Source organism: Lipotes vexillifer, unplaced genomic scaffold (assembly GCF_000442215.2).
Source record: "Lipotes vexillifer unplaced genomic scaffold, Lipotes_vexillifer_v1.1 scaffold230, whole genome shotgun sequence".
Lineage (NCBI taxonomy): Eukaryota > Metazoa > Chordata > Mammalia > Artiodactyla > Lipotidae > Lipotes > Lipotes vexillifer.
In genome coordinates, this window is record NW_006775143.1 from 1193861 (window position 1) to 1206760 (window position 12900).

A 12900-nucleotide genomic window follows, 5' to 3' on the forward strand; every position below is an offset into this window, starting at 1 on the left:
GGCCGCTGAGCCTGCGTGTCCAGAGCCTGTGCTCCGCAATGGGAGAGACCACAACAGTGAGAGGCCCGCGTACCGCAAAAAAAAAAAACACCACACACACACACACACACACACACACGCACACACACACACATGCAAAATACATAAAACCAAAAAAAAACTGTAGAGAACGGAAACACTGCCTAATATCTGCTAGAGGAGCTGCAGAAGGGCAGAACCAGCATGTGAATGCATATTCTGTATATTCCTATCCAGTGCTGTTCTGTGTCCTCAGTGCACAGATGAGCCGTCCTGCTCCCTCCAGCTGGGTGCAGTTTCTCCCTCCACCAAGCTACCAGAGCACTTACCACTTCTTCCCTCTTAGTCAAGTGACTTATTTCCATCCTTTATATAGGCTCTATAAAAACGTAAACTTCCTAAGAATAGAGACCACATCCACATCATTCTACACCCTCCATACCGCCATAGACAGTGATATGCATCGTGCACAAAGAAATATATGCTGAACACTAGTTTTCATCACCCCCCTCCTCTTCCCACTCTCTACCTTCTTTACCCCAAGCTATATTTTCTTCTGGGCCAATTCACCCAAATTCTTTTGGGTTTTTTTGTCATCGCTTAAATTTTTCAGGTCTTAACATCACATCTCTGCCCAACTTTGCTCTCTTATTTCCTTTTTTTCCTTAGGCAAAGGAATCTAACCCTTTTAACTAACCCCCAAATTACCAGCCAAGATGACTAAAACAATTAGTGCCTCTTCAGTATTGCAGGATTAGTTTCACTCCTCACTTAACTATTCTTGGGATTATGGTTAAAGGGCCGTGAACGGATAAGTTCTTTCCTCCAAGGAGGCAAATGAAATTCCCTGGAGTCAGCCGCAATTTTGTAATTTGTAGCTACATTTGTAGCTACATTCTAATAGTAGCTAGTGTTCCATTATCCAATTACATGTTGCTGTTTGCTGTGAATATTACCTGTTTCCCCCCTGCCACTCCATCACACAGACACCTGTCTAGCCAGGCACTGATTTTAAATACCTTTGCTCTTGTTATTTACCCAATATCTTCTTCCCTTTTTTCATTAATATACCTCTTGCCCATATTTCCAGGCGTAGGTAAGATTCTGATCTCCCTAGCCACTATTGACAGCTATCATCTCAGCACAGCTGATTCAAATCACCTGTCTCATCAGGTGAGCTCTTACATAGTTTTAGTTAAAAACTATTTTCTTACTGTTTTTCCAACAGAATGTAAACTCAACATTAGAGATTTTTCTTCTGCTGCTTTTCTATTTCCAGTGTCTTCCAGTACAGTGCTAGGAAAACAATACTGTGGTTATCAGAGGCCAGATGAACTGCCCAGGACTTTGAACTAAATTTTAGTCTGTGTTTTCCGTGCGTGACTAATTTAATCCTCCTAACAACTCTAGGAGGTTATCCTCATTTTGCAGAGAAAATGCTACACCAAGAAATCAACTAACTGAAGTTTACACAGCTAGTAGGTGGTAGAGACAGTACTGGACCACCTAACTCCAGAGCCCAAGCTTTAAATAACGATGTGGTACTTATGTGCTTGTTTTACTTGTAAGCACAATATGTGCTTATTGTGTTGTTATGAGGAACAAAGAAGATGATAACATAAACTCCTTAGTACAGGGCCTGGCACACAGGTTGTCAGTACATGGTAGATGTTTTTATTACATGGAACAGTCCTGACTATGTTCCTTAACTACTGTGTGATCTTGCATAGATCACCAATAATCTCTGTACTCACAGGCTCCACACAGGATGGACTTGGACAATCAGAAAGGGGCATTTTAAATGCATGGGAGACTTATTTTCATGTGAAGTGTCATTTTTGGTTGTCATAATGACAGAAGTGCTACTGGCCTTGAGCAGGGGAAAAGGCAAGGATGCTAAATATTGAGCCCTTTTCAGGCCTGCACAGCAAAGACTACTCTTCCCAAAACTCAAACAGCACTCTCATTAAAAAACACTGGACCAAATATCTTTAAGGTCCCTTCAAGACTTTAAATACCAGAGTTTTAATATTGGGCTTTTTGCTCAGATATGATTGCCTGTCAAAAGTTTTAACCGTCATCACTTACTAAAATATTAGCTCAGCACTACTCATCAGCTAGCCAGTATTTAAAACACAGGGTTATGTATTTATAATTAATACAGATTAGACACTATTTCCATGCAGTATGGAAGACAAGTCAATTTAGAGAGACATACAGCTGCTCAATAATGCAAATAATGCCTATTTTAAATAGTGTATTACATTGCTTTTTTAAAGTGTGGGAAACAGCATGGCATAGTTAGAGAAGCAGAGTCTGGAAGCAGAGAAACCATTTTCCCATCCTGGATCTATCAATGTTTAGCTCTGTAAAGTTGGGCATATTATTTACCTTTGTAGGATCCTGTTTCCCCAAATGGGGAACAGGAAGAACATGGTCTGTTTTCTATATGTTGTAAGAATTAGAGGGACTTTATTTAGAAAGGCTGGCACATGTTGGTGGCTCAATACCTAGTCTCCATAACCATTTTTATTATCCTTTTCATCATAAAGAAGATATTTATTGTTTCCTCCCCCGGTACTAGAAGAGGAAATAAGATTTTGGATCTGGACCTTGGAAGATAATTAAGTTTTGGTCTGGTGGATAAGTGGGCAGCTTTATGACCACAGAATGCAATGGCCCTAAATGTATGTTTTCATTCATTCCACACATATTTCTTGAGTTGCTATTACACATCAAACACTGTAATAGGTCCTGCAGATAGAGTGAAGATGGTCTTAGAATTGGCACTCTAGAGGATTTTGCCTTATATCCCTAAGAAGATGTAGTGACCTCATGTTGCATTTTCAAAACTTATTTTTACAACTTTCAGGAACATCACCCTAGACCTATTGACATGTTTCTCTTCTTCAGTCTTACTGTTATACAAAGAGACCATAAATCCTCTGAGTTTTTTTTAAATGCAGGAGTCGCAGCTTCCGTAACATAGGGCGTGCGTGCACGTGTGCGCACACACACATTACGTTACCCCTGTGTCTCAATAGCGTGAGTAACAAGGGACGTGTTACTTACTCATGGTTGCCTTGATTTTTCTCATTATTAAGTTTGGTTTGTAAATCTTCTTGTTTTATTATTTGAAAAAGTTGATTTAACAGTAAAAAATGCTTGGGAAATGCAGGACTTCACTGGGTCTTTAACATGGACTGTGATTCTCTAAGAAGTTGATACACTATATTTAGTATTTCACAGATAAACTTAACCTGGGGAGCCCTCTTAAAAAGTATTATCCCCATTTCATCTGACTTGATAACAGATGCTGGTAAATTCTAATATACTTACTACTCTTATCTCATGGCTTTCTCTGACATAGTTAGTGAACAATGCTTTGAACACTCAGCTTACAAGATTATGTTCCTCTTCCTGAAAAAGTGGAAAATAATTTTAATTAATTTTGAAATCTGTGGCTAGAGCAAGCTAATTCTATTTTCAATTTAAGTATATCAGGAGATATTGCAGCCGATATTAAATGTTTGAATTATCCCATTCATTTCTCTTATTTGTCTCTGTCTCAAAATACCAGTGATCTCTGAGTGACAGCTAGCAAATGCTCAATCTTATAAATTCACATTCAGCAAATAAGATTTGGGTATCCACTATACTACAAGTGCTATTGTAAGCACTGAAAAAAAAGAGATAATTAAATTATGGCTCATGCCTCTGGGAGCTTATAGTCTAATAGAGAAGACAGTCATGTTAATAGGCAATTATAATATATATTATAAATAAGAATGTATTAGAAATATATCACAGAGGAGGGAGTGATTATCTGAAAAAAATTCTTAGGACCCAGGCAGATTATTTACAACCACTGAGCCACCACTAGTTAAACCAAATGCCCTCTTCTTGGAGCTTAGAAAGAAACAAGAGAACATCCTAAACAACAACAACAACAGCTACAGGTCAGGATACTTGAATTTCTCATATCCATCTCACTTCTCTTCCAGGAGTGACTAGAAGATTTATTGCTTAATTGAACCTTTGAGAACAATTGTACCTTGAGGAAAGACGAGGGTCACCTAAAATAAGAAATTTCTACAAACACACTTTGAATTCCACCTCCGAAGAGCCAGCACTAGATAGTATATCCTCACTCTAAATCACCACCCTCTCTGGTAAATATCAAAGCCATTTTCCCCACAATATCCCCTAACAATGCCTCCCCTAGTTACACCCAATTCACTGAAAACGTATCACTGGAAAACATAATGATGTTATTGGTAATGACAGCAGTACTTTGTTACAGTTTGTAATGTCCCATATTCTAATATTTAATTTGTGCCAAAATCCTGCTCATTGTTTTATATAATTTACCTTTTATAACTGAGAATACAAAGGCTCAGAAATATTGAATAAGTAACTTCAGGTCATGCAACTACAAAGCAATGAATCTGAGGGGCAATTTTCAGTCATTTGACTTAAGTTTAGTGGTTGTTACTGTTGTTTTTTACTTAAATTTTGTGAAGCTGATATGTCTCAATATTGAGCTGCTAAGAAAGCATCCTAAATATCAGTTGTGACTTAGGGCCATTATGATTTATGAGCTAGAAGTTACCTTTGTTCTCAAGCGATTGTTATGCAGAAGACGACATCAAAATTATTCTCAGAAAAAGCCTGCCTATCAACCTAATAGACCCATTAGAATTTTTATAGTGTTTTAATTGAAAATAATAATCTTCAAAGTTATGTAAGTCACTTAACTGACTAGATCATGAGTTCTCAATGTTAACATGAAACACATCCTTGAGGCCTTACTCAAGGTTGTGTGAAATTGCCACCCAATTAGCTATAAATCCACTTCTTTCCCACACCCACTCAAGAGAGCATACTGGAATTCAAGTGAGTGGCAGTATAATGTGTAAACTTCAATCTAAGTGATCATAAAAAGCAAGTTATTGCAAACTCTTGTACCTTAGTTATTAAGACACTGATTGTAATACCCTCAAGATAGATCAAGACTTACCAGTGTACCACAGTTTAGAAGATTAATTTATACATTTATCACGTAATATGTGTGGCATTTTCTTTGGCTTTTTATCAAGTAATGTTTTAAAAGTACCTTGAGATATTACTCAGCCACAAAAAGAAACAAAATTGAGTCATTTGCAGTGAGGTTGATGAACCTAGAGTCTGTCATACAGAGTGAAATAAGTCAGAAAGAGAAAAACAAATGCCATATGTTAACACATATATATGGAATCAAAAAAAAAAAATGGTTCTGAAGAACCTAGGGGCAAGACAGGAATAAAGATGCAGACGTAGAGAATGGACTTGAGGACACGGGGGTGGGGGGGAAGGGTAAGCTGTGACAAAGCGAGAGAGAGGCATGGACATATATACACTACCAAATGTAAAATAGATAGCTAGTGAGAAGCAGCCACATAGCACAGGGAGATCAGCTCCGTGCTTTGTGACCACCTAGAGGGGTGGGATAGGGAGGGTGGGAGGGTGGGAGGGAGGGAGACGCAAGAGAGAGGAGATATGGGGACATATGTATATGTATAGCTGATTCACTTTGTTATAAAGCAGAAACTAACACACCTTTGTAAAGCAATTATACTCCAATAAAGATGTTAAAAAAAAAGTACCTTCAAATATTAACATAGTTATTTAATACTTTGCTTTCACTCAATCTCATTTAAAATTCACAAAAAGGAAACCTGATAATAATTGTAATAATAAAATGACTGACTAGTATGGTTATAATGTTTTATAATTTACCAAGTATTTTCACACCTATTACTTGATCCCCCGTAATCTTTTAATATGTTCAGTAATTCCCATTTTACAGATAAAGAAGTTGAGATTCATAAAGGAAATGTTGGAGATATGAGAAATTGTGTTGAATGACAACTTTATCATTCTAAGGCTAGTGTGCCTAAAAAAGAAAGAAAAAAATTAGAAATATACAGATCCAGGGAGAATTACCTCAGCCACGAAATTGGAAAGACTGTCATTAACCTGGGATTCTTAATTCCAATTGGTTTGTTCTGCATCAATACAGTTAATTAATATACAACTCCAAATTAGCTTTTGCAGGCAGGGAAATGTCAGCGGGTTTTTTCTTGTCCTCCTGCTAAGTGGAGGACATTAAGTCATTATTACACATAATAGTCCTAATTTGCAGGTGGAAATATTAGCTTCCAAATGCATAAAAATCATTCTCAGCCTGAAGGTCAACAGTTGCATATCAGATTGTTTTGGTTCCCTGCTGGTCACTTTACAACACAGTTTAATGGTTACCATATTATCTTTCTTCCAAAGTGACTTATGACCTGAACCTCATCTCTTCATCTTTTTTTTTTTTAATATTTATTTATTTATTTATGGCTGTGTTGGGTCTTTGTTGCTGCACGTGGGCTTTCTCTAGTTGCTGAGAGTGGGGGCTGCTCTTTGTTGCGGTATGCGTGCTTCTCATTGCGGTGGCTTCTCTTGTTGCGGAGCACGGGCTCTAGGTGCGCGGTCTTCAGTAGTTGTGGCATGTGGGCCTCAGTAGTTGTGGCTCCTGGGCTCTAGAGCACAGGCTTAGTAGTTGTGGCACACAGACTTAGTTGCTCTGTGGTATGTGGTGTCTTCCCCAGACCAGGGATCGAACCCATGTCCCCCTGCATTGGCAGGCAGATTCTTAACCACTGCACCACCAGGGAAGTCCCTCTTCATCTTTACTTAACCATGAGGTAGCTAGGAGATGGGATTGCCAGCTGCATTTTCCTAACAAAGGAAAGGAAGCCCAGAAAGGTCAAGTGACTCAATAAAGGTCATACAGAAAATTTGACTGCTCGGTGGATCTTCCAGATTGGTACAACCTTTGGAAGGAACCAATTGATCTGTTTCTTCTTGCTTTTCTAAATGTCTCCTCTCTCCATTATAATTCTACACCCCATGACATTCAAGGGGACAGTGGAAAATGCATGGTTTGACCAGCAGCAAACACATTCTGTAAATAAGACTGTAATTACGGCCTAAGAAGACTGGGACTCACTACTGCAGCATTTTATCTGCTGGGTGGCCAATTCATTAAAACAGATATCTAGTGTTTTAATCACTCTGCCAAACCACCATCTGTTTCCGTCCCCGCCTCCCCCCAATCCTAAACATGCCCCTGTACCTCCTGCCACAGTCCCAAACAGGTTTTGCTATAGGAATGGACAGCTTGTGAGTGGAGTGCCGGGGGCCTGTGTAATCATTCATCTTTTGGGCATGACAGAACAAGCTGTTGGATGCTGTGAATAGGCAGAGCAGGTCTTGCTGGGCAAAATCCTGGATCTGAAAAGAGAATGGCTCCCACTTGGTAGAAACAAATGCTTCCTTCCTCTCCCCACTCTCCACTCTAAATAGTTACCAAATTTTCTAGAATGTCTGAGAAATATTTCAGAGCCCAGGAATAAGACTCCTGGAAGAAAGGGTTATGAATTCCAAAACTTAGGAGATGAATCAAGATCAAACACATTGATTTATTAGTAGTAATATGACTATCATTTATCAGGGTCCTATTATGAGTTAGAACCATGCCAAGCACTTGACATAAACTATCTCACTTTAATTCCTAAAATAACCTTGGTGGGTAGTAGGTTGTGTTCCCATTTTACAGATGAATCAACTAAGTGAAACTGTACTGCTTGCGTCATTAACCCAAGGTCACAGCTCTCAGATGACAGAGACTGGATCTAAATTTGTGCTTCTTTGACACCAAATTTTGGGCCCTTAATGACTATATTACCTGCCAAGCTTCATAATGCCACAGAGATGTTAGCAGTCAGCTGCCTTCAGTGACAATATTACGTCAAATGCTGTAGCTTACAATATTACTGACTTCTTTTTATTCTCATTGCAACCAGTGACCATTTTTTCTTAATTTTCCCTTTTATAAACCAACAAAAACAAACAAAGAAAAGCAAACTCAGGCTCAGAAGGTTAAATTACTTTGTATAAAACCACTTAGCAGAATCTCAATTAGCACAGGTATTTTAGTGTCCTAGCCCAAAGCTTTTTCTGAGCAATGGTTAGCTATGAATATTTGTTCCAGACCTTGGTAAATTACACAAGGCTTTTCTTTCTTTTTTCTTTTTTTTTAATGGAAATATAGTTGATTTACAGTATTGTTTTCATTTCAGGTGTACAGCAAAGGGATTCAGTTATATATATATATATAGATATATATAGATATATATCAGATTATTTCCCATTATAGGTTATTAGAAGATATAGTTCCCTGTGCTATACAGTAAATCCTTGTTGCTATCTATTTTATATATAGTAATGTGTATATGTTAATCCCATACTTCTAATTTATCCTTCCTCCCCTCCCTTTCCCCTTTGAAAACCATAGTTTGTTTTCTATGTCTATAAATCTGTTTCTGTTTTGTAAATAAATGCATTTGTATTATTTTTAGATTCCACATATAAGTGGTATCACATAGTATTTGTCTTTCTCTGTCTGACTTACTTCACTTAGTATGATAATCTGTAGGTCTGTCTGTGTTGCTGCAAATGGCAATATTTCATTTTTTTATGGTTGAGTCATATCCATTGTATAGTCCATAAATAGATGAATGGATAAAGAAGATGTGGACAAGTCTTTTCTAAGTTATGATTGAGCCTCAGCCTCGCTGCCTCCCCACATTCCTAACCTGCAGGGGCAAGTACATGCATTCATGGCCAGCAACATACTGGGACTGTCTTATCCGAGCTCAGCATTCTGGGTCCCATCAAGTCAAATTGGCAGGTCAAACAATTGACTTAATTTGCAGGGTACAAAAATGTGAGGCACCTGGTTTCAAAATTACTAAGAATTTCAAGACAGCAACAATGGATCATTAAACCAAGAATTTCAAGACAGCAACAATGGATCATTAAACCTGCACAGGTGACATGCTTGTGAAGCTGGCCCTGTCAGTCTAAGTCTCCAGAAAAGGTCCTATTTTCCTCTACCTTATTCTTCTCATGGAACCCAAAGTAGGAAGAATGCTGGACTGACAGAGTGTAGCTCTGGGTCCTAGTTTAGGTATGGTTAACTGGCTCTTTGACTTTAATTTTGTAGTTTAACCTCTGGTGCTGAGAGTCCTCAGAAACTATGGGAGTTGGACTAGGTGATCTCTAAAGTCCATCCAAACTGTCCCAGTCTACAACTCTTAAGTCATCCAGTGGCCTCCCTCACTCTGTGTAACTTCTGTGTTATCTTTTTCAATTTCCCTTTCTGCCAGTGCAGCTCTGAAACTAATCGGCTTCCCTAACACGGGCACCACAATCTACCACTGTCTTCATCCTCCCCAGCCTCATCACCATGCTGGAGAAATACTCCTCCCACCTCAGTGACCAGGCCACCACTGATGTTGCCATATCTTCTCATTGACTCAGGTTCCTACCCTGGGCCATTTAGAAAAAGTTATTTTAAGCTTGTTGAAGAGAGAAAAATTGTTCCTGTTTAGTCTACCATGATAGTAAGGGAAGTAGCAGGAGGCTTTCCACCAAGGGACACATTTGCATAGCAGAATTACTTATCTAGATATATTACTGAATAAAAGACTTTTTTTTTGCAAACCATGACCTCTATTCTATGAAAAATTATAGTGATATCAACATATCTACTCCATCTCTATTTCTCCTCCCCTTGTCTGCTCTACCAAAAATAAATAAATTCCTTTGGCTTTTATCTTACTCCCATCTCTGAGTCCAGACTAAATTCCATTCCTTTCTTCCTTTAAAACTCTTCCTGAATCTTATTCAGATTCTTCCATCCCCCAGGCACCAGCACCACCCCTATCTCCTCTTACCCAAGAGAAGCTTCAGTAACTTTTCTTTTCTCCCTGCCTGCCTTGGGGAGCATATTTCTGTAACTCTGCATTTTAAAATCCTTACTTTTTACTTGAGACAGATTTGGGAGTATTATAAAGCTTACTATAAAACTTACTTCAAAGAGCTCAAATTCCTACTTTCTGGCTAAACTTCCCTGATTTCCGCCCATCCAAACTGCTGTGATCTTCCCCTTAAAATAGCTATTTCAGAATACTTATCACTTCTTAAGGTAGGTTAAAAACATATATGCCCATGCTTCCCCTCTCTGACTAGCTCATAAGCAATTTGAGGACAAAGAATAAGCCCTCCATGGCTAAAAGCATGCCTTGATTAGATTAGAGTCACAGTGAGTGTTTGTTGAGTGAATGACTGTGAACTATTATCAGAGAGACAAGCTAAAACAGGAACAACTGGATTAGAGTTTTATCTCAGCTGACCTCTCCCCCTTGATGTTCCCTGTTCATGTTTCTCAACTTCTGAGTCTATCAAAAGCCAAGTGAAGAGGCTGTTTCTCTGAGATCATTTGTCTATCCTGTTAATTTGTGTTAAGTGGTACTTTATCAGAGCCAAGCTTTTAAGTCCATTAAAAGTCTTACAGCTTGTCTCAAACCTGGGAAAACTATAAAAGATAACATCAATCCTGTGGCTCTGCTCTATGCTCAGGACAAGCTGATGCTTTCAGCCTTGGTCCCAAGATCAGCTTCCAGGACCTTCAGAATGATCCCGTGAAATGACAGCAGGCCTTGGAGTGTCACCTCTTCTGAGATACGAAACAGGCTGTCCCAAACTCAGAAATCTCTTATAAAGATGCCAGCTGACAGAGAAACAAACTTTCATGTTGTTACCCTCAAATACCCTCATTTCTTAAGCCTTAATAGCACACTTTTTAAAACAACAAATTTTACAGGCCAGACACACCTCACTTACCTGGGAGACTTGTTATAAAAATACAGATTCCCACATAACATCTGTGCAGAATATCTGGGGTGAAGCTCAAAATTGTATATTTTTAAAAGCTCCCTATATGTTTTTTATATTTGTAACTAGGGTTTAGAACTTTTTTTTTTTTGGCTGTACGTGGGCCTCTCACTGTTGTGGCCTCTCCCGCTGTGGAGCACAGGCTCTGGACGCACAGGCTCAGCGGCCATGGCTCACGGGCCCAGCCACTCCGCGGCATGTGGGATCTTCCCGGACCTGGGCACGAACCCATGTCCCCTGCATCGGCAGGCGGACTCTCAAACACTGCGCCACCGGGGAAGCCCAGGGTTTAGAACTTTTAAAAGTCTCTTGTGGAGTGCAGAGCCATTTAATATCGGTTATTATTTCATTTAGTGTTCACAGAAATAGCTAAGAGTAGTATTCCTATTTTAGGAAGGAGAAAACTAAGTCTCAGAGAGATTGGATGACTTGCGTAGCACGGTCCCAACTGTGGGCTTAAGTTGGAACATAAACTCAGGTCTTCCGACTCCTAGTCCAGGGCCTGCCCACTGTTCACTTTGAGGTTGGCAACTGTAGCTACTAACATATGAACATGAACTAATTTATTAGGTTGCACTAAAGGGGATGGGGAAACCAGGGTAATACATTTGAATCAGAAAGAGAACCATATGAGCAAGAAAAGTTCATAGCATGGGAAAGCCCTTGCAAAGCCTCTGCAATCTGGGAACCAAGGAAGGAAAACATCCTCTCAAATAGTCCCGTAAATGGTCAAGACGTTTTATATTTCTTTTTTTCTTTTCTTTCCCATCTCCATCACACATTTCCTTTTTTTCCTTCTTCGCTGGTAATAGTTTAGACCCATTACCAATACAAAAAGTGTTAGATAAGATGGTCTCAGCTTAACAGAAAGAAGAGGTTGGGAATGAAGTGTGTGTAGATGTACTAAGGTTGTTGGTTATGAACTATTACTGCCGTGAAGAGGGTGCCTCATTGCCCCCTTCTCATGTTTATTGCCTCCAACTCTCTAATAGTCAGCACCTCTCCAACGAGAAAAAAAAAATGTCAATATGATTGATCAGAATTCAGGGCTTTCACTGGGCCATATTTTACTAGTGCATGAGTTTACTCTGCCCCAAAAGTTAACATTTGTGTGCATCTCTTGTCTCTTCTTAAGACTTGCAAATGTACAGCATACAAATATACAGAACTTCAGCTTATGAATAGTGTGTCAGACAAGTGGAGAAAGGAGAGACTACTTCCAACTAAGCAGAATAAAATGGTTATTCATATAGAAAAGGATAAAATTGAACATCTCTGTCACTTTATATACATTATAATTTAGATAGGGAAAGAAAGAAAGCCTTTAAAACTATAGGATCATAGAAACACATGCTACAGAGTTAGGTAAATAGATCAGAGAAAAAGTCTTAAGGACTGAGTCCTGAGGAATTCCAATATTTATTGATCAGGACAAAGAGGAGACTTTAGAAATGACCAGTGAGACAGGTGGAAAACCAAGAGAAAGACTCCAAAGGGAGAAAATATATCAAGAAGAAAGAGTCAGCTATGTCCAGGGAATAGAGCAAGACAAAGACTGAGAAATTACCATTGCATTTGGCAATATGGAGGCTATTGGAAAACCTGACAAGAATAATTGCAGTGTGTTATCTGTGAATAAAATTTGCAATAAGAATAAAATAGGGGAACTGACCTGAGGTAGCTGGGAAAAGGTAAGTAATTGATAATCTGAGATTTGATGGATAAGTAGGACTCATGTTAGTGAATTAAAGTATAGGAAGTATGGGTAAGAACATTGCAGGAAGCAGGAACACTGTACAAGAAGACCTCAACAGGGTAACAAAGTGTGGCCAAAGTGATAAGAATAAGGAAGTGAGAAGTATAATATAAGTTGGAGGAATAGGCTGGGACCATATTACACAGGACACGGTTAAAAGTTTATTTTTTTTTTTTGATAGATATTGAAAAGAAATTGAAGGGATTTTAAGCTATGGATCACCTAGAGCAGATTTGTGTTACAAAAGGATAACTGTTTTATGAAGAAGGGATTGAAGAAAACAAATACATATGTAG